At 50.1% G+C, this 26703-nt stretch overlaps 1 pseudogene; it reads right to left on the bottom strand.

Annotated features, from left to right (window-relative positions):
• Positions 1-101: 101 nt before the first annotated feature.
• Positions 102-26684, bottom strand: LOC136483472 (CBL-interacting protein kinase 32-like; annotated as a pseudogene).
• Between the last annotated feature and the right edge of the window lie 19 nt (positions 26685-26703).

Genomic DNA, 26703 nt, shown 5'->3' with positions numbered 1-26703 from the left:
TCAATAGTCTCTTTTTTTTTTTGTGTGTGTGTGTGTGTGTGTGTGTGAAAATGCAGGCAGAATAAGCCCTTCTGTTCAGTGCTGAAAAATGGGGGCAAGATAGCAAGAACATTCTGGGCTTCATTTCGCAGATACTAATCATAGTGTTTCCACATGACTCATAGGCATATACGGATATACAAAACTCACATACTCAAAACCTACTTCCTTCAACTGAATCTCAAAATGCAGCATTTACAACAATGGTGGAGTACCAGCGCAATTTCCTGGGCCATCCACCATTACGTGCAGAATGCAGTGCACAGTACAGACTACAGAATCAAAATAGTTTGCCATTCTTCCTCTCCGAGGTTCTGCTAAGAAGCATGTTGTGTTTGAAGATCATCGGATTTCCAGATGACGTCCTCTAAGGTATTGGAAAGGTCCTTGTAGAACTGCAGAAATTTGCAGCTTACACAAGTCCAGAGTGTTGAAAGAACAAGAGAAATTATGAACTGCAGTAACTTAGTGAATCCAAAACTACTGGTGACTAGAGATGCATATGGATAGGGATTAATCCGCATCTTCAGCGTGCCTGATAGTTACCTTATGAAATTCCAGAGTGACACCTGCTGCTTTTCGGACTTCTACCGTGTGAAGAGAAGGTGCAACTTGCAGTATCTGATGAATATATAAATATGTTATGAAGAGTTTGCAGAGGTATTGCAGTTAAGAAAAAAAAAACAATTAAGCATTACTTCAGCAACAACAATGAGGTTTCCCGTCATCCTTGCCTTTCTCTTTTTGAGCCTCAACTAGTCACACAATAAAAAAGAAAACCTTTAGCATGCAGAAAGATCCATTTAAAGTCTGTATTCGTATCGAGAAGTCGTGCCCTCAAGAAAATGTTAGAAGAATCAGTTATTAGAGTTATGGGTAGGTACCTTGTAATTTTCCCTCTGAACATCAAATCCTAGATGTTTTGCAGCTTCCTCAATCTTGGTTACAATTTCCTTTGGTGGACATTTTGATATAAACCTTGTTTCTTCTTTGAAATCCTGCAGATACAGTAACTAAAAATGTAAATTGAAAGTACAGAAGAGTAAGGCTGCAAAACCATAGTATGGTGACAATATGTTGATGGAAAATCCTAAATTGTGAAAAGTTGTAAAATTTTTGGAGCTAACATTCTAATCATATAGGCATATAGAACTAGTATTAGGTTCCAACATCCTTTATAATTGTGCAATTGACTTTCACTGGCAGAATTTAAAGGAAATTCAAGTGCATGTCATCATGCAATGTCCTTTGAAAATTATGATGATTTAAGCTATCACACATTGCAATTTCAAAAAAAGGGCGTACCTAGTGCAAAGAGCTCCCGCTCTGTGCGGGGTCTAGGGAAGGGTGTCAGTGGCAAGCCTTACCCTCGCCTGTGCAATGCAAGGAGACCGCGACTCGAACCCAGGACCTTCCGGTCATAGGCTGTAAGACTCTACCGCTTGCACCAGGTCCGCCCTTCACATTGCAATTTCAAAGTTCAAGATTATTATAGAGGAATCATTAACATCGTGTACCTGCTCTGAGTCAAATAAGCTTTCAAGGTTTAGGCCTGCTAGCATTGAAATCAGTTCGAATGCATTCAGAGCTACTGGTTCTTCCTTTTCTGTCATGTGGTGCTCCTGAATGATGTCAAATAATAATAATAATAAAACTAGTTGGCAAGTAAAATCTACGACACTATGCATGAGAAAGAACATAGAAATGCACCATTTACTCACTTCTGAATCATTAAAGACAGGATCCACATCATCCAATGTAGTGTCATAGTCTTCGTCCAAATCTGGGCTCCTGCAGACCTTTTTTAACCATTCATCCTCTAATATTTCTGGGATAGTTATTCTCTGCCATGGTTTACCAAAACATGAGTCTAATTCTATGAAGCAACATAGAATTATGAATCATTCATTTTGAAACCAGACTCAGCACATCATCATGATGAAGATGAACCACAATCCAGTTTCAATTGTTCCTCCTTGAATGAGTTGCAATTCTTTCCTCACACAAAGGGTTTCATTTAGAAACATGCACATTGTATGTACTTTTGTAAAAGAAAACTGAAGGTTCTTTTCTTGATTACATCCAGTAGTGCTTCTGTGATTCAAGAACGAAAAGAGCCCCTTTCCTAGCTCGTATAAAACTCCTTTCACTAACTTTCTTTTGTTTTCCCTTTCTCTCTTTTAGGCCACTTCTGGCCTTAACTCATTGTACAGTTTTTTCTTTTCTTTACTAATTTAATATATTTACCACAAAAATAGTTGTTATTTGCGTACTAATAAATGCATTAGGATCCAAATTTTGTGTCAATCTGGGTTGCCCTACAACCGCTGGATCAATGGGAATATCATTTGGATGATTGATATCACCAATATCAGGTGATCTATCAGCCTACTAGGGAGTATATTGCATGATGGGTTAGGATAGTGTTCAAGGAAGTGATTGGTTGGGATCTGTTCTATTCCATTATGTTAACATTGTTTCACTAGTATTTTCTTTCAAACAGCTTTTGTGCCCTGGCATACCGTCATTGAATTTGGATCAAGAATTCTTCTTAACAACCTCTTGGCAGGAAAAGATATCCACAGTGGACATGCAAATTCTGCATTTGAAATCTGCGAGGAATAGAAGTGAGAAGTTAAATAAGCATAAATAAGCAACACTGCAGCAAATGATCTGAAAGCCACACAACGCTCACTTTCTTAATCAACATCATAAGATTAGAGTCCTCAAATGGCATATACCCTGCAAGCATAACAAACAGGATAACTCCACATGACCACACATCAGCCATTGCACCGTCATAGCCTTGGCCTGCAAGGACCTGTTATGAAGTTGGTAGAAATATTTGAGTCATTGTATTCCTAATGAAATGGTGATTGCCGTAACATCCAGTATTGAATCAGTTTGTACATTTTCTAGCATTATGGTATGCTGCTGCGGTCTCCCTCGTACCGATCTGAGGTTGTAGGAGTGAACGATCGGAGGGCGAGGCTTGAACGTCGAGTGGTGGCGAGGTGGTGCCGTGGCTGCAGCGAGGGAGCGGCGGCTGCGGCTGTAGCCCTAGAACCTTCGTGCAGCTACAGTCGGCGACACTGTTCACACGTGAACAGTAGAGGCGGCTAGGGTTAGGAACTCTCGGCTCCCAGGGGAAGCCGAAAACCATAGATTGTTTCTGCTTAATCTCAATAATCCTGATTACAAAGTATTTGTAGAACTAAATATCCTTTTGCTAATTAACCCCTCAAGTCATCTGCTAATTATATAAAAATAAATCCCAAAATTAATAAATATGGCTTATTAGCCACTATTGGGCTGGCGCCTGGAGTACTGTAGCCCGGTCATAACATCTCTCCCCGCCTCGGCAAACAGCTCGTCCTCGAGCTGTACATCGGGGTAGAGAGCCTTGAAGTCCTCCAGTGGCTCCCATGTCGCATCATCTTCCGGAAGACCTTGCCACTTGACTTGTAGGCGCCAAGCACCCCGTCGCAGCTGGGCACGCAGCACCTGCTCGGGCGCCGGCAACAGCCGCCCATCCTGGACCGGGGGCAACACGGCCGGACCTGAAGGTGGAGAGCCGGTGTAGTTGTAGGGCTTCAACAGCCCCACATGGAAGACGTCATGCAGGCGCGCCTCCGCGGGAAGGTGGAGGCGGTAGGCCACAGGGCCAATGCGCTCGACGATCTGGAACGGCCCGGCGTAGCGTGGACGCAGCTTGCCCTTCGATGGCGAGGTGAGAGCATGGGTGGGTCGGTGCAGCAGGCGGAGCAGCACCCATGCTCCCACGTCAAACTCCACCTCGCGATGGTGCTCGTCGTAGTACCGCTTGGCGTACTGCTGCACTTGGAGAAGACGCTCGCGAACCTCCTCCAGGAACGCGTCCCGATCCCGCAGCATGGCGTCCACCGCCTCTGTCTGGGCTGCCCCCTCCTGGTGCGGAAGAAGGGAGGGTGGGGGGCGCCCGTACACCACCTCGAACGCGTTGCCCGGAGCGCAGAGTGGTATGAGGTGTTGTAGCAGTACTCCGCCCAGGAGAGCCAGTCGACCCACGAGCGCGGCCGATCACCGGTCGCACAGCGCAAGTACATCGCGATCACCTTGTTGACGACCTCCGACTGGCCGTCGGTCTGGGGGTGGAACGCCGTGCTAAGTCGCTGCTTCACACCTGCACACTTGAAGAGGTCACGCCACAGATTGCTGGTGACGACCGGGTCGCGGTCGCTGACGATGGAGTTGGGGAAGCCGTGCAGGCGCACAATCCCCTCAAAGAAGGCGCGGGCGACCGAGGCGGCAGTGTAGGGGTGGCTAAGGGCGATGAAATGGGCGTACTTCGAGAAGCGATCGACCACCGTCAGAATCACCGACTTGTCGTGCACCTTTGGAAGACCCTCGATGAAGTCCATGGAGATATCAGCCCACACCTGGGACGGGATGTCCAGGGGCTGAAGCAGGCTGGCCGGCTGAGTGGTCGACGTCTTGTTTCGCTGGCACACGTCGCAGGAGCGGACGAAGTCGTGCACCAGCTGGCGATCGCCGGGGACGTAGAAATCACCTCGGAGGCGCACAAGGGTTTTCTGGACCCCCTCATGCCCAGCCGAGTGTGCAAGGGCCACCACCTGGTGACGCAGGTCGTCGAGGGCCGGAACGTAGATGTGCTTGCCGTGGAGGAGGAAACCGTCCCCGGCTGCCCACGGCACGTCCAGGGAGCCAGCCGCCAGCTGCTGCAGTAGGTCGCGCGTGACCGGGTCGGTCGCGGTGGCTCGGCGGATGTCGGCGTAGAGGTCGAAGGACGGCCCGGACAGGGCACACAACGACGCAGCCTCCTCGTCGCGGCGGGACAGCGCGTCGGCCGCCGAGTTGAGCCGCCCGGGACGGTACTCGACGATGAAGTCGAACCCGAACAGCTTGCTGATCCACTGGTGCTGGGGCACGGTGGAAAGCCGCTGGTCCAGGAGGAACTTCAGGCTGTAATGGTCGGTGCGGACGAGGAACCGACGCCCCCACAAGTACGGGCGCCAGTGGTGGACTGCTTGCACCAGCCTAATGAGCACGCGCTCGTACGCCGCCAATTTGACATGGCGGGCGGCGAACGGTCGACTGAAGAAGGCCAGGGGTCCCGCCCCCTGGTGCAGAACGGCGCCAAACCCGGCGCCGGAGGCATTGCAGTCGACCGCAAACTGGCGCTCGAAGTCAGGCATCTGCAGGACCGGCGCCGACGAGAGCGCCCGCTTGAGGGCAGCGAAAGCCTCGTCCGCCTCAGCTGTCCAGACGAACGCCTCCTTCCGTAGGAGACGCGTGAGGGGCGCCGCAATGGAGCCAAAGTCGCGGATGAACTTCCGGTAGTAGCCGGCGAGCCCCAGGAAGCCGCGCACACCCCGCGGGGAGCGCGGCGTTGGCCAAGAAGCGACCGTGGCCACCTTGTCGCTGTCCATAGCGACGCCGTCGGTGGAGATGACGTGGCCGAGGTAGGCGACGAAGAGGGCCCCGAAGGAGCACTTCGACCTCTTTAAAAAGAGACAGTGTGCTCGCAAGGCGGTGAAGACGAGGCCCATGTGCTGGAGGTGCTCGGACCACAACGAGCTGTAAATGAGAATGTCGTCAAAGAAAACCAGCACAAACCTGCGTAGAAACGGGCGGAGCACATCGTTCATCAACGCCTGGAAAGTTGCTGGGCCGTTGGAGAGCCCAAACGGCATCACCAGGAACTCGAAGTGGCCGTGGTGCGTGCGGAAGGCGGTCTTCTCGACGTCCGCCGGGCGCATCCGCACCTGGTGGTACCCGGAGCGGAGGTCAAGCTTGGTGAAGAACTTCGCTCCATGGAGCTCGTCGAGGAGCTCGTCAACCACCGGGATCGAGAACTTGTCCTTGGATGTGCGGTCGTTGAGCGCTCGGTAGTCGATGCAAAAGCGCCACGACCCGTCCGCCTTCTTGACCAGTAGCACCGGTGCAGAAAACGGAGAGGTACTGGGGCGGATGATGCCCTGCTCCAACATGGCAGCGCACTGCCGCTCGAGCTCGTCCTTCTATAGCTGCGGGTACCGGTAAGGCCGCACTGCTACTGGAGCGGTCCCCGGCAACAGGTGGATGCGGTGGTCGTAGGGGCGGGCCGGAGGGAGACCGCACGGCGTGTCGAAGACGGCGCTGTGCTGAAGTAGAAGCTCGTCCAGCAGCGGTTGTTGCGGGTCCGTGGCGACCGCGGCCAACGAACGCTGCTGGGAGGGCGCGCCCGGGGCGCCCACACACTGCCACGTGACGCGGCGGCCGTCTCGCTGGAAGGACACGGTGAGCCCCTCGAAGTCCTAGGTGAGGGGGCCCAACGTGCCGAGGAAGTCGACGCCCAGGATGAAGTCGAAACAGCCCAGCGCAAGCCCGACGCAGGTGATGGAGAAGGGCGCCCCACTGATGATGACGGGGACGTCGCGGGCGATCCCCTCGCACGGCACGCGCTCGCCGCTGGCGACCGTGACACGGCGCTGGTCGCCCCCCTGCGGAGCAAGCCCAAGGCGGTGCATGGCCACGCCCTGGAGGAAGGTGTGGGTGGAGCCGGTGTCCAACAAGGCGAGGAGGCTCTCGCCCTTGATCATCACCGGAAGAAGCATCGTGTGGTAGGTCCTGATCGCTGCAAGAGCGTGCATAGAAACCACAAGAGCGTGAGCGTGGGCGGCCCCGTCGACGTGCGGCTCCTCAGGCAAGGCCGCGGCCACAGCGTCCTCCGCTGGCGCCCCGTCGTCGTCGACGAAGTCGTCCGCCTCCAGGTAGAACAGGCGGGGGCAGATGTGCCCACGCACATACTGTTCATCACAGTTGTAGCAGAGGCCTTGGCGGCGGCGCTCTTGCATCTCGGCCGGCGAGAGACGGCGGGACGGCCGGGCCGGTGCCGCTGCGCCCGGGGCAGCAGGTGCCGCGCCCGCTGTGGCCGGTGCTGGGATGCCCGGTGCGGCGGCAGGGCCCGCGGCCGCCCCCTGAGGGCGTGGAGGAAGGGCCGGCCGTGGCGGTGGACGAGCGCCGCGCTGCTGCGGCGATTGCTGCAGGGCTGCCGTGGCCGTGGCACGGCTCTCAAAGGCGTGGGCCAGGAACATCGCCGACTGGAGGTCGGGCGGGGCGCGCATCGCGACGTCCACCCGAATGTGTTCCGGGAGACCGCCGACGAAGAGCTCCGCCTTCTAGCGCGTGGAGATGTCCTGGGAGTGCGCGAGGATCGTCTGGAAGCGGTCCGCGAACTCCTGGACCGTGGAGTGGAACAGCAGCCGACCCAACTCGGCCAACCGCGAGCCATAGATGGGTGGCCCGAAACGAAGGCGGCACATCTCCTTGAAGCGCTCCCAGGAGGGCATACCCTCGTCCAGCAAGAGGGCATAGAACCACGTTTGAGCGACGCCGGTGAGGTGGTACGAGGCCATCCGTGTCCACTGTGCCACCGGTGTGCGCTGGCCCCAGAAGAATTGCTCACAGTGTGTAAGCCAGTTCAGCGGATCCACGGAGCCGTCGTACGTGGTGAAGTCCAGCTTGTAGCCCTTCGGCTGGAACTCAGCCGCGCCGAACGCCGCGGGGGCGGCCGCCGATGGGGCCACGTCGGACGTCGGGGGCGGCCAGAGGCTGGAGCCGTGGAAGAGGGCCCCATCGACGCCGCCGTAGAGGGTGCCCGACGCCGGAGCGCCCCCATGGCCGAAACTCGCGGTGATGTGGGGCGCCTGCGGGATCGACGTACGCGCCGGCGTGGTGGAGTAGACCGGCGGCAAGGCGCCCGTGAGCCACGCCGGTATCGGGGACGGCGAGTGAGGGAACTTGATGTCCTGGATTGGCACACCAGCGGGGAGAACCGACGGCGCTGGTGAGGTGGTGATCGCCGTGTGGCATGCCGTAGGAGTACAGGGCGGTCGAAGACGCTAGGGGCGGCGGCGGCGGCAGCAGCAGCTGCTGGGACGTCGGCGGCGGGTTCGGCTGCGGCCCCAGCAGGAACCCATGAATCCCGGCCACCATCTTGCCGAGGTCAAGGACAGCCGCCGTCAACTGCTCGTTCGTCATGACGCCCACGGCGGAGGACGACGCACCCGCGGCCATCTGCAGCGAGGATTGCGGCACCCCGGCCGACGTGGAGACCGCAGACAGCGGTGCAGTGGTGCCTGGCGGGTCCGCCGCGGAGAGCGGGGGCACGGTGGTGGAGGGCAGCGGGATCGACATGGCCAAGTCTGATACCAGGTTGATATGCTGCTGTGGTCTCCCTCGTACCGATCTGAGGTTGTAGGAGTGAACGATCGGAGGGCGAGGCTTGAACGTCGAGCGGCGGCGAGGTGGTGCCGTGGCTGCAGCTGTAGCCCTAGAACCTTCGCGCAGCTACAGTCGCGGCACTGTTCACGCGTGAACAGTAGAGGCGGCTAGGGTTAGGAACTCCTGGCTCTCAGGGGAAGCCGGAAACCATAGATTGTTTCTGCTTAATCTCAATAATCCTGATTACAAAGTATTTGTAGAACTAAATATCCTTTTGCTAATTAACCCCTCAAGTCATCTGCTAATTATATAAAAATAAATCCCAAAATTAATAAATATGGCTTATTAGCCACTATTGGGCTGGCGCCTGGAGTACTGCAGCCCGGTCATAACACATTACCTCTGGTGCAACATAGTATGGAGTCCCACAAGTTGTGTGCAGCAGTCCATCATCCTGGACAATATAAAAGAGACAAGAAACATTCTTTAAAATATGTTGAGGGGTCTGGAAATTTTCAAACACCCTGTCATTACTAAAAAACTGTTCATTTTACCCTGTCATTACTCAAGTATTCATTGGTAACTCAGAGACATATATCAAGAAGTCATTACCTTGATTTGCTGAGATAGTGCGCTAAGCCCAAAGTCAGAGACCTTCAGGTTCCCATATCTATCAAGCAGTAGATTTTCAGGTTGCAAGTATCATAGTTTAGATTTTGAATGCATCTCTTAATTACAGAAAAAAGGACACAAAGAAATGAGCTCACTTTTAGATTCCGGTGGTACACACCCTTGCTATGACAATAATCAACAGCACCGATTAATTATTGAAAGTACCTCCCTGCCTCAACTTCCCTCATTCGACCATGTTGACCCTTTATGATGACGAGCACAAAAAGTTTACCATCAAAGAAATGTCAGTCATAAGTGAACTCTCTGGACATGGAGACTAAGGGAGGAGGGTACAGCAGAAACTACATAAACTAGAATGGACAATGTGCATATCACTTACAATTGTGTCAAATAAATTCATAGCAAACACAATGTAGATCTTTGTTTTACTTCCCATCACCTAAAGATTAATGAAAACATTGATTTGTCAAAGATCAGCGATTGCCTGCTCATAGTGAAATGAAAATAGGCACGCTAAATGATTATGTTGGGAATATCTGACTTGGATCTTTTCTGATCAAAAGCTTTGTAAGATCAAGTAGAAGATCAAGAAAGGTACCTCATATATCTGAACAACATTCGGATGCATAATCAACTTCGTCGTCGAAATTTCCCGCTTAACCTGCATTTGACCATGCAGTTTTTTCATCAACAACATATAATTCCACCAGACACAGTTAATTCAGTGCTGAACAAAGTTGCAAAGCTCATGGGCCATTCAAAAAGTAAAGACACTAAGGGGGAGGGCGAGCAGAATCTGAAGGGACCACAATTCTACAAGATGTGAAATATCCCAATCATTAAAAAATGCAGCAATAATTCAAATTGTGTGATTGAGTGTGACCTGTTCAACCATCTTGTGCTTGAGGACCTCGTTTTTATCTAGGATCTTGATGGCTACAAGTCCGCCCGTCTCAGTGTCCAATGCGATCTTGACCTTTGTGAATTTGCCTTCGCTTATAGTTCGGCCAAATTGATACTTCCCCACATATCCCATCAACTTAGTTGTACTCGTTTCCTGGCAATGGCAAACCCAGTCCAAATTTTAGCTGTGGCGAATGACAAACTTTGCCAATACCAAAGCTAGACACATATAGATACTATAGTATTTACATGTGGAATCATATGTTTAGAATCTAAATTATTAATAACCTTCTATTGAACAATAAAAAATGTTTTTTTTAATTTAATTTTGCATGGGAGTGGTCGTTGTTGGTGAAGGTTCTGTTGTTGGAACCTTTAATATAAGATGATTGAAATAGTCTCTTTTCTCTCCCTCAGAGGACACAACATCACGCGAATGAGTTGAAAACAAGAGAGGATCTGTTGAGGCGTAGCTGCATAAAGCACAAGACACTATTGGGGCTGCTGTGACTGGTGAACTGCTTTAAGCAATCGACTGCTGTGCTGGCCCTTACTCCCCCCCCCCCCCCCCCAACATTCATCTCCCTTTGCTGACCCACTATAGCTCATACCCCTTCAGCCTACAGCTGTACAGAGTTTATGTTATAGGAGTGGCAGCCTGCTGCCGACGCTCTCCGCCGCGTCGCCCTCGCTGGACAGCACGGGCGCGGCGCCCTCGGCCGCCGCCCAAGTTCTACAAGTTGGAGTTCCCGATGCCAGGTTCCGATGAGCCACTGCCGGATCCCTTCGCGGGGAAGATGCTTACCCGCCAGGCGTCGGCTGCGGTGCGGCTGCAGGCTGCGGCGCGTGGCCTCCTAGCGCGTCGGCGGCTGCAGAAGATGCGCTCACCTATGCACGAGGCGACCTTGGCGGCGGTCGACCTCAGCATAGGGGAGCGTAACCTAGCATGGTCGGTCGACCTCGCCTGGTCAGACGGCTACCAGCAACCGCGCCGACCTGCTGTTGTCTTCAGGCGCAAGCATGGTGTTTTTTTCGTGGGCGGCGAACTCCAACTCTGCGGCACCGGCGATATGGGAGCAGCTTCCCTCCTTGTCACCGGCGAGGACGCACTGCCTAGAGCCATCGCATTCCGCCACCGTCCGCCACGAGCACGTCTCCGCTGGTTGCTGTTGCCACTAATTCTAGGTGGCCATACCCGTGCACCCCTCTCGTTCCGATGGTCTCCATGGGATCCAGGTGGCTACACACATGCTGGTCCAGCAAGCGGAGGGTGCCTGCCGTATCTTCAGGAGTCAAAAATAAAGAGTCGTAGTCTTCTTCAGGTCAATAAAATAAGTCGAGATGTAAAAGGCTTATTTTTGGGTGTTAGGTTTGTGTCTAGTGGATGCATCGTTAGTGTCATCGTTAGATTGCAGCTCGAGGACGAGCTGCATGTCCAGGTGGGGTGTAGTGTTAGAGGAGTCAAGGGCCTATTGGGCCTTAGCCCATTAGGGTTAATTAGTCGCTTGCTTAGGGGCCAAGTCAGACCTCTCTATATAATGAGAGGAGATGTATCAATCTATAATCAAGCAAGAGATTAGAAGGAAATCCCTTCTCTCTTGCCGGCCGTGGGCGAAGCCCCACGGCCGGCCTCCCCCAGCGCCCTTGCAGCCCTAGCCGCAGCCGCTGCGAACAGTACCCGCGGTACTGTAGCGCGCCAGCCGCCGTCGCAACCCTCGCCTCTCTCCTCTCAATCCTAGCAACCACATAACATCTGGTATCAGAGATCTCTGGTTCGATCATGTGGTTCGATCATGTCCACCCGCTGCCGCCAGCGTCTCCGTCGGCGCTGCTGCCTGCCACCACCACCGCGCCGCCACCTGCGTTCTCCTCCACGTCGGCGATGGTGCCGACGTCGTCGCTGCCTATGGGCGCGCCAGCTGCCCCGCGGGTCATCCTCACGCCCGAGCAAACAACGGCGGCCATCGTCGATCTCAGCAATGGCATGGCGGAGATGCGGCTGACGATGCAGTCCATCCTCCAGTACCTCCATCCGCCGATGCCGACCTACGCAGCACCACCCTAGCCGTCCCTGCCGTTTTCCCAGCAGATGTTGCCGATCTCGTACCCCTACGGGATGCCCACCGATGCCAGGCCATCGTCTTCCACCTCTCCTTCATTGATCCCGTCGTTCACCACCCCCAGCCCCGTGCCGCCACAGCAGGACAGCGATGGCGTCTTCTACGGGGGCGTGGATGACATCCAGGCATCGGCGGCGCAGCTGCAGGCGGTGGCGTATTGCCTCCTAGCGCGCCGGCAGGGACGACAACACCCCATCTTCAAGCGGCGGCGGCCAGTCGTCCCTACAGCAGCAGCCTTGCAGCTCACGAAGAGGAAGGCGATTGCGCGGGCAAGTGCCTGCAAGGTGTTTGCGGTGGTGCGGCTGCAGGCTGCGGCGCGTGGCCTCCTAGCGCGCCGGCGGCTGCAGAAGATGCGCTCACCTATGCACGAGGCGACCTTGGCGGTGGTCGACCTCAGCATAGGGGAGCGTAACCTAGCATGGTCGGTCGACCTCGCCTGGTCGGACGGCCACAAGCAACCACGCCGACCTGCTGTTGTCTTCAGGCGTAAGCATGGCGGCACCGGCGATATGGGAGCAGCTTCCCTCCTTGTCACCGGCGGGGACGCACTGCTTAGCGCCATCGCATTCCGCCACCGTCCGCCACGAGCACGTCTCCGCTGGTTGCTGTTGCCACTAATTCTAGGTGGCCATACCCATGCACCCCTCTCGTTCCGATGGTCTCCATGGGATCCAGGTGGCTACACACGTGCTGGTCCAGCAAGCGGAGGGTGCCCGCCGTATCTTCAGGAGTCAAAAATAAAGAGTCGTAGTCTTCTTCAGGTCAATAAAATAAGCCGAGATGTAAAAGGCTTATTTTTAGGTGTTAGGTTTGTGTCTAGTGGAGGCATCGTTAGTGTCATCGTTAGCTTGCAGCTCGAGGACGAGCTGCATGTCCAGGTGGGGTGTAGTGTTATAGGAGTCAAGGGCCTATTGGGCCTTAGCCCATTAAGGTTAATTAGTCGCTTGCTTAGGGGCTAAGTCAGACCTCTCTATATAATGAGAGGAGATGTATCAATCTATAATCAAGCAAGAGATTAGAAGGAAATCCCTTCTCTCTTGCCGGCCGTGGGCGAAGCCCCGCGGCCGGCCTCCCCCAGCGCCCTTGCAGCCCTAGCCGCCGCCGCTGCGAACAGTACCTGCGGTACTGTAGCACCGCGGGTACTGTAGCACGTTAGCCGCCGTCGCTCCCCTCGCCTCTCTCCTCTCAATCCTAGCAGCCACGTAACAGTTTATCTCATGCATTATTCTCTGCCTTTGGTATGGCTTTTGTCGCATGGTAAGCAAGGGCCATGAAGAGGAAGAGGGTTGGATGTAACTGAAGGCTGCTAGCTGGGGGTGCCACTCCACCATGCCAATAGGGTGGGTCTGCCCTGATCACCCCACTGACATCGCAGGAAGTTTCTCCTCACAGTCCAATGATTTCACTGTTGGACTGTCCTGTGTTGAAAATTCTACCCAGATTGTTATAGCTCGAGACATGGCATACTAACACTTCGCGAGAATAAGTTTCCTGTTTAATAAACAGCAGCCACTATGCGGCTTCAAGCAAGATGTATGATGCATTTGCATCCCACTTGTTATCTCAAATCACAAACAGAAGAACCCTGCTGTCAAATGTTATATTGGGCTGCAGAAAGTGCCCAAGTGAAAATCCATGACAGGTGAAAAACTGTTTGTTCAGTTTGTTTGTCATTCCTCACCGGATGCAACAAAGAGAAATCCAAAAGATACCTTTTTGTATATGGTACTAGAAACGAAAAACAAAAAAAACAATGAAATGAATACTAAAACTGAACACACCTGATCTGTCTCTGTGTCTGTCTCTGTCTCATTCAGTTGTTTGACAATGTCCCCTATATTTGGCCTTTTGTATCGGTCGGCTTCCACACATCTTAAAGCTATTTCCATGCATCTCTTCACTTGTTTTGAATATGAATTAAACAAGTGTCTCGGTGTTTTCTGAAGTCTAATCCTCCAGTTTTCGTGTGCCTATCAATTTAGAACATGAATAATGGTATCATGTTAGGAAAACTTTATTATTATTATTATTATAAAAAAAATTCAAGCAACTCAAGACAATTTGTTGAAAATGATAGAAATTGTCTTTTCTTACAAGCTCAACAAACTCCTGGGGAGGCATTTCAGCACTTCCGATGTAGCCTATACGTCCTGTCATTATCTTTATGATTACAACACCCAAGCTAAATATGTCGAACATACTTGAGATTATGTTTCTCTCTATGTATTCTGGTGGTAAGTATCCACTGCATCAAACTATCCATTACTGCAAACACAATATTCTGGTTACAGAAAATTTCAGTTCACGTGAAATGGTATAAACTAACCATGTTCCTACAGAACTTTTTGTGATATGTGTTTGTTCTTCTCCAAAGAACCTTGATAAGCCAAAATCTGCAATTTTTGGCAGCATGTTCTCATCCAGCAATATATTAGCTGGTTTTAAGTCCAAATGATAAATAGGAGATTCCAATTCCTCATGAAGATATTTCAAGCCCTTGCAGATCCCTTTAATCAGTGTGTAGCATGTGTTCCAATCAAGTCCATGATCCTCGTCTGTAGCAACAAATTAAGGGTATATATTCTCACAAAGTAAATTCAAAGTATGGTTCTCTAACTTGCTAGAATGGTACAGGTAGAGCTCCATCATACCAGAAAGATACTTGTCAAGGCTTCCATTACGCATATACTCGAAGCAGAGCAACCTACGAATCCTTTCAGCAAGAACTACTCTTCCTTTGTATTCAACACATTCTTCCTGAATTTGATAGCAATAGCCAACAAGTTGCACAATATTTGGGTGATGGAGCCTTGCAAGGTTGTTAAACTCATTTAGAAATTTGTCCTCCTCAAGTCCTGGCATGTCATAAAGCATCTTGACAGCAATCTTCTCCCCATCATTATGCACTCCCTGTTCAGCATCCCACATTGTCTAATGTTCTGCTTATAGCCTTATAATGATATATAACATGTATAAAACAACAAAATTTAGCTTGTTAGGTATACTGGTCTGCTTCCACATTCTGCTATGGGTATATTTAGCGATCCATGCATATCATTTACCTAGGCTATAGCCAAATTGACCTTTGTAGCACTTTGACCAACCATTAAAACCTGGGGGTTTTTTTTACAACAAAAAACCTGGGTTTGAACCAGCCCTATGCTTCCATAAAAATTGCCCCATTTGCCCAACCAGCTCATAGAATCACAGTTATGCATATAATAAAGTAGTAAAGTGAGCAATATGTTCATCATGTAATGTGTGGTTTGTGTGTCAATGACAATGAGGTCACTATTTCACCCAATTGTTTGCAATTACTTCTTTTTTTTTAGCAACCTTACCATATAGACTTTTCCATACGCGCCACTACCAAGTTTCCGCTCATTAGAGAAGCCATCTGTAATTTCTTCTAATAAATGGAATGGTATGTGCTTTGGCACTCCACTTCTTGAATGATCCACGATGTGGTGGCTTTTCTGCTATGTACAATAACAAAAACCATATATGTTGCATGAGATGACTTGAGTACATGTTTGATCTAGTAGATAGAATGCCACATTGGAAACATGTGATAAATTGAAATCTCCTTATCCTAGACCTCTAATACCTCTTTTTTCACGACCAATAACCATGCATGAACATGCACCAAGTGTAATTACCAAACATTAGGAGGATTGGACCAGTATGCAATGAACGGATTTTCTTTTCTTTTTTTTTAGCAAGAGAGAGAGGAGGGGTGAACCATTTTGAGTTTGGTTGTTCCACAGGCCGTAGATATCAGGTGACTTATATTATTATATATAGATGATCAAGGGTTACTGGGTTAATTAGTTAATCGGATTTGCATGGGAACACACACACACATCTGGGATTGTTAAAGAGCGCAGACACTCCACAGAGCTATCTGATACGCTCAAACCAGTAAGCTGTGTGCAGGCAGCTGCCTTCATTCAGACGATGATTGCTCATTGACATCGCCTTTGAGGCGGATATGCTCGAGACCGCTACTGAAATACCTTGAGGAGCTGGTTGGTTCTTTGCGGCGAGTTTTGGTGTAGCAGCTGCAATACCTGCTGGACCGACGCTGACGGCGGCGCCCCACTCGGCCTGGCACCATCTTCCGATCTTGACCAGATCTGTTCTATTGAACCGATCAGGGGCGCAGGACATTATCTTAATAATGTCGTCACTAATCAGGTAATGGAAAAAGGGGGAAAGGGGAAGACTGACAGTGTGCCGGCATGCGAGGGGAGTAGGCTCGGCCGCAGGCGGTGATGGATGTTGTTGTTAGATGCGATGAGATCTCTAGTTCGAGGCGAAGAGGCAAGACACGAGGCCGCCAAGTGCCAGAAGCTCCGGCCATGTGGAGGCGGCGGCGCGCTTATTAGTCGGCGGGGACGCAGCTCCGGGAGTCAACAAAGGCCGATGGGGATGGGATCCAGATCGCCGGAGCCGGGAGGCATCCAGCTGGAGCTGCCGTGATCCTCAGTTACTCGCTTGACCCAGCGCTATCATCCGGCGGTCCGGCCCCGGCCGGAGCTCGAGGACCGGGACGAGCTAGAGCAATATTGACGATGGGTCAACGCATCGCCGCGCCGGCGGCATCAACTTTGACGAGTTCATCCACAAAGAGAAAGAGAAAGAGAAAGAAGATTGTCACGTCTTCAGATATCACTTTTAGATTCTCCTTAGTCCTTACACATCTTACACATTGCCGACGTGGCTGTGCTAATCCATCGTGGTGTTAGGCCAGTCTCAGTGAAGTGAAGAGTTCTTACATTGCGTTGTTTCTGATACTGCCATGACACTCCCTCTCAATACAAAGTTTCATCTTAGTGTTTCTGTAATTTATAGAGAGTTGGTAATCGTGTCAAGAGAGCTTTTTTAGAGAACAAGAGGGGCAAGCCCCTACTGGAATTTATTAATAAAAAACGTAAGGAACAATTACAAAAAGAGGAATGAGGATTGAGCCCAAACACAAGAGGCTCAAGAAACAAAAACAGGAAACAAAGAAAATGAACCAAGCTAAAGAGACTAGACTAGATTGCTTAACCATAAATCAATTGAGGGGAAGTACTTTTTCTTGGCACGCAAAAGGAGAAGCGCGAACTCATCTTTCAACTCTTTCTTAGAGTTTTGCACTGAAGGCTGGACTTGATTGAAGATCGGTGCATTTCTAGCTTTCCAAATTGTCCAACACATAATTGTTATGATTTCTGTAAAATAGGGCACTTGTAGCTGCCTTTTGAAACCTTCAAGTTCTGTAAGAAATTCAAGTGCTGATCTGTCTGAATTTGTAGCCAGTTCCAACAGGCATTGGCAAAAGGGCAATAAATGAACAGGTGGCATAATGATTCCTCTATCAATCCATTGCATAAAATACAATTATAATCTTGAAGGTCCATGTTCTTTCTTCTGAGAAGCTCCCTGGTGCTTAATCTATCTTTTAACATCAGCCAACTGAAGACCTTATGTTTATTCTGACAAGAGCTCTTCCAAATTCTCTTGAAAGCAGGATGAACTATAGCATGACCACTGAGATGTCTATATGCTTTGTTGACTGAAAATGTACCTGATTGCCATATGCAGTTCCATGTATCAGATTCAGCAGATAGAGCCAGATTATTGATGTCTGCACTAAACTGATCCAGTTGTGCAAAAGCTTGATTTGTCAGAGGGAGGTGAAAGAGGGATATTAAGCTTAGGCAATCCTTTACAGCTGCTAAAGTTGTTGTTTTAGATTTAGCAAAGGAGAACAGCTCAGGGTAGGACTGCATAGGCACTTTGTTACTCCACAGATCTGACCACAGATAACATGAGCTTCCATTTTTAACAGTGGACATAGCCAAGCCTTTGAATTTGTCTAGCAGCTTCAAAATGTCTCTCCACCATAAAGAGCCTTTTTTTTGTTTGTGGGGGCAGGTTTCCAGAACTATAGTAACTCTCCCAGACCAAGGACACCCAAGGGATGTCCTCCTTGTTGAAGAATTTGTAAAGATGCTTAAGCAGCAAGGCCTCATTCTGAGTTCTTAAATTTAAGACTCCCAGCCCTCCTTCTTTTGATCTGCAAACACCTGTCCAAGCAGCCTTCGGTCTCTGTTTTGCATTAATGTTAGCTCACCTCCAGAGACAGTGCATAGTTTAGGAAGGTTGAAGTGGCAGCCAGCCTTCTTTCACATCTGCTTACCAGTGGAGAGAAATCAATTACTCTTGGTTTTGTCAGGCTAAGTGGCAGACCAAGATAAGTGAAAGGTAGATTCCCTTTCTCACAACTAAAGGTTCTTGCAAGGTGGTCAAGTCTTTCCTCTGAAATATTAATTGATATCATGACTGACTTGTTGTAAGTCACCTTCAACCCTGTTGATTCACCAAAAGAGTGGAGGAGGGCCTTCAAGGTAATCAGCTGTCTGCTACAAGCCTCCATTACTATCAAAGTATCATCAGTGTACTGAATAATTGGGAAGTCAGAAGAATGCCTTAGGGGTAGTGGAAGCTTGAGAAGATTTAGGTCCTTGGCTTGATTGATTATTGACTGGAGCAGATCAACAACTAGGACAAATAAAAGAGGTGAAAGAGGGTCACCTTGTCTAACCCATCTTCTACAGTGTACTGTTTTCCCAGGTATTCCATTTAAAAGCACAGATGAGGTTCCAGAAGCAAGCAAATTTCTGATCCATTGTATCCACCTAGCCCCAAAGCCCTTTGCATTTAGTATTTCGATGATTGCTTCATGTTCCACCTTATCAAATGCCTTTTCAAAGTCCAACTTGAGAATTATCAATTTTTTTCTTGGACTTATGACAAAGGTGCAAATATTCAAGTGCCCATGCCAAACAATCTTGAATTGTTCTGGTCTTTATGAACCCATACTGGTTTCTGTGAATCAGCCTCTTTATTACTTTTCTGCAGTCTGTTTGGCAGTACTTTTGTCAGTAACTTCAGTGATGTGTTCAGCAATGATATTGGTCTATAATCAGAAGTAGTGCTTGGGCCCTCTTTCTTAGAAATCAGGGTAATAAAGGAGGAGTTCAGGCTTCTCAAGCAAATGGTGCTGTTGCAGAAATCATGACAAAGTCTATAGAAGTCATCTGCTATGAGAGGCCAACAACCCTTTAGAAATTCATTACAAAATCCATCTGGTCCAGGGGATTTATTGTTGGGTAATTCTGCAATCACCTGATCAATTTCTATTTTGCTGAAAGGTGTCTCAAGCCCTGTTAATTCTTCAGAGTTGCTGAGAAGATTACCCAGGTTGAAAAGCATGCTGCTGAATTCTGTCTTACCCAACCTTTCCTTGAAAGCTTCCCAAAAGTGATTAGCCTTTTCATCATGTTGAGTCAGGATGTTTCCTTCATTGTCTTGAACAAAAGCAATGGTGTTTCTCCTTTTTGTGATTGTTGCATGTGCATGAAAGTACCTTGTTCCAGCATCACCCTTTTTTACCCAGTTTATTTTCCCTCTGTTTCCAGTAAGTCCTCTGTTGTTTGAGCAGTGAAATGAGTTTGGAGCTTATGATGTCTCTGAAATTCCATTCAAAGAGGGACATGTCTCTAAAACACTCTATAGCATCTAACAAATACAAGACTGCCTTAACATTAGCAATGGAGGATGCTAGGCTTGGGAAATTTGATTGCCAAGATTTCAGAAGCCTTCTGAGATTCTTGAATTTAACTATGATAGCTTTTGCTGAGTCCAGATTTTCTTGTTCCAAAGACCACCCTTGCAGCAGAATAGGTATAAACTCCTCCTTGTCTAACCAGTAATTTTCAAATCTGAATATTTTTCCACTTGGAATTTTTGTGTCAATCTCAATGACACATGGCCAATGGTCTGATGTCTCCATGACTAGAGCCTTTACCACTGTCTTTGGATATTTGAGAGTCCAAGAACTAGAGGAGAAGAACCAGTCCAATCTTTCCATCAAAGGTGGGGTCTGCTTGTTGGTCCATGTGAAGTGTCTACCAAGCAGTGGCAACTCAACAATTCCCAGGGCACTGATTGCTTCATTGAACAGGTACATTTCATTGATATCACTCCCTTCTCTGTTTCTATCTTCTGGTTTTCTGAGCAAATTGAAATCTCCTACAATTAGCCAGTCAATGTTTTCTGGCATCTGAATATTGCCAAACCATTCTAGGAAGTTTTTCTTGCCAATAGGGGTACAGGGGGCATAAATGTTGGTAAGGACCTAGCAATCATTATTAAGTTTTGATATTAGCTCTACTGAAAGGGCATAGTCATTCTGAAAAATCTCAGCTCCACTAAACATAGCACTTTTCCAAACTGTGAGGATCCCCCCTGAAGCACCAGCAGATGCTTTGAAAGCAAAAGAGTCAAAGCCAGTTGGGCAGAAGTTTCTGATGAAGTTGTTATAAAAAATTTCTCTTTTTGTTTCCTGGAGACAAGCAATGTCACATCTGCTTTCTATTATTCTATCTCTGATAGCATTCCACTTTTTGTCAGAGTTAAGGCCCCTAACATTCCAACACAAAATCTTCCAAGGTCTGTTATGAGCCATAAAAAACTAGTGGAAGGAGAGCCACTTTTGGGTAGGAGCAAAGTCCACCCTCATATGGAGGCAAAACAAAAACACAGGTCCAAAGTAAAGAGAAACACAACATAGAAAAGCAACACTGATAACTTAATAAAAAGGTCTCAAAAGAAGACAGCCACATAAACACCAAGTTCTTAGTACCCTTAAGAGATACAGAGATAACAGAGAACACAATACAAAATAAGAAGGCTTCCAGTTTTCATAATCTTGCATTTGGAGGCTTGGAGGCTTCAGACTTCATGGGCACTGAGATTCAGTTGTCATCTTCTTTCTTGCCTTCTTCCTTATCCTCCTTCTGCTTTTTCTTGCTTATGGGCTTTGTCTTCTTTTTCTTGGACAAGATTCCTTCCTCCAGCTTTGAAGGATTGATCTGGCAGATATTTGTTCCAATACTTTTCATGAGGTCAAGGGAGAGGGTTGATGGGTTCAAGGTGCATCCCAAACAGTTAGCTCTGGAGCATAGGCCCTGCTTGAACCCCTGACATTTCTCTCTCACTTTCAGGCTGCGTCTGACCTCAGATTCTACAATAGGGGACTGTCCACTTGTCCTTTTGGCCCTTTTTTAGTTGGAGTGGTGGAGTCTTCATTGTTCATTAGAGCCTCTTCCTCTATTGTAGCCTCACTGATGGGAGTAGTGAGCTTTCCGCAAGTCACCAAGTCCTTTGAGGGGCAGACTGCAGGGATTGGCAGGTAAACCTGATCATCATCTTGCTGCATCATATCAGGAAGTGTGGAGAGGAGCAGTTTTCTGGCCCAGTCATAGTGAGGTGGAGAATCCAACATCACTTTAAAGAAGGCTGACCAGCCTTTTGGAAGAGACACTGAGGGATGATTCAGGGAAGGACTTGCAGTAGCAGGCTGCTTAACCAGTTGTGAAATATTGGGAGTGAAGCTTGGGTAAATTCTAACCATGCCAAGATGAATATTGTTAACAACCACCTGACCATTTCCTTGCCACTCCATTTGAGCATCTTCTTCCTCATTTTGAATTTCATGCATTTCCTGTTCATTCATCAGCTCATCTTCAGGAATTTCCAAATGCAGGAAATTTTGTTGTTGTCCTTGCTGGATAGGCACTGCAAGTTCATCTGGTTGGTTTTCAGCCACCTCCTCCTGTGGCCCATTTTGCTCTGGCTCTTCTAGATGCTGGATAGGTGGTACTATGTTCTGCACTTCATCCTCCATATTGTTTGCTAGCGGGTCCTCAGGGATCAGGGGGTGAAAGAGAACCTCCTGCATGTCATCTGCCACTGGGAACTCATTAAGATCCTGTTCCAAAACAGGTGGAGCAAGGTTGAGGTTGATCCCCTGAGCAGCAGGGATTTCTTCTGGCCATGGAGGCCATTCATTGTCTTGTTGTCCCTCAACTGGCTACACTGGTGGTTCCCCAATCAAGCCCTGCTGCTGCTGAATGTGCCCTTCTTGCTGTTCATTCACCTGTTGACCCAGACCAAAGAAATCAAAAGGGACATGTCCCTGAACCTGTTGCTGCACTGGTATGGGGTCCTCATCAGATGGTCCAGCACCAAGCATTTCCTGCTCAAGAATCTCGCACTGTATGGTCCACGAGTCTCCTTCAAAGCCTTCAGAGTCAGTAAATACAATAAATTGCGGGATTGATTCCAGATCAACCACTCTTGCTTTGACAAAAACTCTGGCCAGGTGTGCTTCAGAAGCGGTCCAGCTGATTAGTTTCCCAAAAGGGCCTATCACTAGCTCAACATACTCATCCTGCCAGTAATCTATGTGAAACCCCAGGAGCATCAAACGGACTTCCCGATTAAAATTAACCCTACGCCAGTTCCTCCCTTGATCATGGCGGGTAAAGGAGACGTTGACACCATCAAACGGATGGGGGCTTTCTAGAACAAAGGTGTCCCTAGTATGATCAGAAGCAAAACAGACAAAAGCCTGTCCTAGGTGTGTGGGCTGAATGTCACGAATTGGAACTCTTTCCCACTCAAAGAACTCTCTAAGCACTTCTCTGACCACAGCGAAGTTCAGAGCATTACCCGGTAATGGCGCGATGGTTGCAATGGCCACATTTTCATGTCGCGGCTGAGGACGAGAGTGAGCCACCGCATGCACCATGAAAACTCTGTTCAGAACTTGCTCGAAATCCACTCCATCAGGCAAGAATGGTCTCGGGTCAGCTCGTTGGAAGGCCATGGTCGGTGACAATGCTGGTGAATTGCTCTCGAAAGAGTTGTGGCAGTGAGGGTTTTCACCGGTGTCACAGCCCGTCCTTGTACAACGCAGTGTGGTATATGGGGTGGAAGAGGAAGGGGCACCCGCGCTGTTGGATTATTACGTCTATTTTCTTCTCCTGATCTGTGGGTCTCCATTGTATTAGGCCCATCACTCATAGACTTAAGAGGTACAGTCCAGGGTATTAGGGGGTGTTTGGTTTGGGTTGCTAAACTTTAGTCCCTCATAAATGGTTTAGTCTCATTTAATCACTCCAGAGTTACTAGAGAGGAATAAAGCCCATTTAGTCCCATTTAGTCATAGTGTTTGGGTAAAAAGTGACTAAATGAGACTAGATTTAGAAGCTCCTAGCTGAACCAAACACCCCCTTACTCTGGCCTCAGGCAACTCAGACGCCGACTGTAGCACCAATCCAGCGCTCCACCATTCAGTAAAGGAACTAAATGTTGGTGGGCTGCTTGCGCTTGGCCCAAGAGGCACGCTTGGAACCTTGGAGAACCATTTGAGCTGCTCAAGGGGAGCTTTTCCTTTAATGCTCTGCTTGGACAGTTGATTAACTCCTCCATCGCTTGTGTCCAGGCGCTGCTGCCCAATACAATTGACTGCAACAAGGATATTTAACTTTTTACCATTATAACGGATGTCACCTCTTCAGATAGCACTCTTAAAATTGCTCCTACATATTTACCATCGAGAGAGAGCATTTGATACATTCTTGCCATTTTCACTGACGTGGCACGCCAACTCAACCTGACAGCATAGACTGGCCACAAGAAATGACATTTTTGCCCCTCATATATTTCTTCTATCTCTATCCCTTCCTCGCTCGAGCTCCGGCCATGGCCGACGATGGGGTCCATGGCGGCGGCTGACAGGACATAGGGGGAGTTGGGGGCGAGGCAGCCGGGGCCACGGCCTGCAGGTCCACGGCGGCGCCCGACGCCGGCGACGAACATGGCAGCACCTGGAGCACGCGCAGGAGCACGGCTTCCACCGTGTCGGGCTTGAGGAGGAGACAGAGCCGCTCTCCACCGACGATAGCGGCACGCCACTCCGCCCCGACGCGCCTACCCCCGCACGTGCGTGGCGAAGCCTCGAGCAACCGCGCCGTCGACGTCCCGAAGCTTGCCGCCCCGCCTCCTCCGCCTCAGCCGGCTGCAGTGCTCCGACGTCGAGTGCACGTCGGTGACGCCGCCAACCGTCGTCCCGGCCTCCGTCCGACTTGGCTCCGAGTTCCGCACGGGGCCTCCGCTCGATCCCTCCCGAACGGCCACGCTGGGCCCAGCCACGAGCGTGGCGGCGCAGGATCCTCCTCCTCAGACGAGGGTGGGGGCTGCGCCCCCTCGTCGGCTTGAGTGCGCCATGGGGAAGGGGCCTCGCCCGAGCCCCTGACTCCGTCGGAAACAGCGCGAATCGGCGACTACGGCGGCTTCCTCCATGGTGACCAGGGTGGCGGACCATCGGATCTGCATTCCCTAGTGCCGGATCTAAGCTGGGACAAAGGAGATCGGCACCTGCGCATGCTATACAGGCGACGGCGGTGGAGTTTTCTACAGGGAGCGGCGACGTTGGATGCGAGCGTGTGGTGCGAGTAGCACTGCCTGCTTGCTTATCTGTTTGTACAGCAGTGGACATCATGATGATGTCATATACGTTCTTTTTTCATTTGCAAAATAAAAAATAAATATCTTAAAAATACAAGTATATGTATCTCTGTCTGCGGCTATCTTGAGCCGTCCATCCTTTAATCTATGGCAATGAGGGGAGGGGCATGACTGACTTTTCGCATGGGGCTGCTGACTCGGATCCGAGCTGGACAGCGGAGCTGGCGTGCCACGCGAGCAAAAGTGGTAAATGTGTATCGTTTTTCTCTCTCTGCTGCTAAAAGTGTAGCGCCAAACCTAAAACTACTATTTAAGGAGGTGCCATCCGTTATGATGGTAAAAAGTTAATTATCCCACTGCAACATGTCCGCCTCAGCATGCACTTGTGGCATCTAATCTCTAACCTGCAGTCTCTCCTTGAATGTTTGTTTGAGACACCTTGAGCAAATCCTGGGATTCCTATCTTCTGATAGATTTGGAGCAGCAAACGGGTGGCTTGATTTAGGGCCCAAATTCAAATTCAAATCCAGCTCAACCTCCTTCCCTCGCATATTGTTGACTGCCTGCTCTCTGTTGACCGGGGGCCTTCTGTCCCAGCTCCAAACCCGGCTATGGTGATGTCGGTCAGGCTGAGTTGCACGAGAACCCCAAGCAGACTTTGGGAAAACGATGCGCTTAAAAACCGATTGTCTAATAGGCAAACAATTTGCTCCTGTTAAAATGCCAGATTTCACTGCATCAACATAACTCAAAGAGCTCGATTTCTGGTTGGAGTTTTTCACTTGCTCCCAAGAGTTTACTTCTTCTCTGTTGAAAGCTGCCAACTCAAGATCCCAGCGAGGGCCACCATTGGCCCAGAGGTGGAATAAGATCTTATAGCAAGAACATTCGAAACTGGCCAATTTGAAGATGTGAAAACCCACAGCCTTGGAAGAAACAGAGAAGACAAAAACACGGCAACTCAACTGAACCACATTAAAATCTCGAGCTATCCCTCCAATGGTGGCCTGGAGGATAAGACTTACCGAGACAGGGCAAAGACGAAATTTGCAGCGACCAAAAGAAGCAACTAAGAAAAGGGGAGAAGAAGCAGCACCAGCAGGAGAAACTTGAAGCCCAAACCTTTCCTTGATGGCGTCCTGGACTCCAACACCCGGACGGAAGTTAAGGCCCGGGAGCTCCATCGAGGAAGGCAGGAGCTCAGACGAAGTCGCCATGGAAGGAGCACCACCGAGCAAGGGAAGTCATCGTGCTGAGGTCAGACATCGAGCAGCTTGAGTGCAGACGACCAGAGCCACTCCAGTTCCGACGTCGGCAGATTGGGGCCCGACGTCGAGCAGCTTGCGTGCGGCCAGCAGGAGACGCTATCGGCTCCGGCGAGGCAGCAGGTAGCTAACGAAGGGGGCACTCACTGAGGATGGAGGAGAAGATTGCCATGGCCAGAGAAACCAGCGGCGAGCTTTGGTGGACACCGGGGCCGAGATGGCCACCGGTGGGCGCTCGGCGGCGGACGCTCAGACTGCAGCTCTTTTTTTTTTTTAAGGCTACCCCTCACCCAAGTGCAAATTGAACTGCAAGGGTAGGTGCAGACGACCAGAACCACTCCAGTGCAAATTGAACTGCGTGTCAAGAGAGTTTCATTCGTATAAAACTGAATTCTTCTATTTTTTCATTAAAACGATGCCATGTCATGAAAAATATATACGTGGCAGGCTATTAAATGCAAATGAAACTATTAAGAAACTCCACTAGCCTTAACGATCGAATTCACCACCAGACAAATGAAACAATGTATGCATATGCATGTAAGAACACAACTCAGAGCACCTGTGCTGACCAAGCAAACACAACCAAGCGGTTGAAGGATCAATGCACGTACGTCAGGGTCAGAAGATCGCTGTGCTGCGCCTTGAACTGGAGCTGAACAAGGGCGACGTCTGCTGGTTGGTGGTGCCCATGGCACGCGATGGCGCTGCCGACGGTGGCAATTACCGCGACGAAGCGGAGGATGGGGTCGAGCACGGCCAGCCGCGCTGGGTGTCGAGGAGTAGCCAAGACGGGGAGGCACGGACCGGGCCCGAAGCGGGCGGAGCATGCGTCGTCGGCGCCGGGCACGTTGCGGAGGAAGCCCACTATCGCCTATCGGGGCACCTCAGCACCGCGTGAGCTTGTCCACGACGCCGGACGTACTGCGCGTCCGCTCTCCCATCTCCTGCGAAACGCGCACCGCCTGCTCGCTTGCGGCCTCCGGCACCCACAGCACCTTCTTCTTCTTGTCAGTCCACCATGGTCATCCCGGCCGCGTGCGCGACCAGCTCAGCGTGACCCTCGGCGCACGTACGAGCACAGCTGGTCCAGCGCCACAAGTGCGAGAGCTCGTTGACACCCCTCTCGGGGTCGTCGAGCAGGAGGTCCTCGAATGCCGGCACCGGCGCCC

The sequence above is a fragment of the Miscanthus floridulus genome, chromosome 9 (assembly GCF_019320115.1).
Source record: "Miscanthus floridulus cultivar M001 chromosome 9, ASM1932011v1, whole genome shotgun sequence".
In the NCBI taxonomy this organism is placed as follows: domain Eukaryota; kingdom Viridiplantae; phylum Streptophyta; class Magnoliopsida; order Poales; family Poaceae; genus Miscanthus; species Miscanthus floridulus.
The sequence above is the reverse complement of the archived record's forward strand: the minus strand, read 5'-3'. Positions and strand labels throughout refer to the sequence as shown.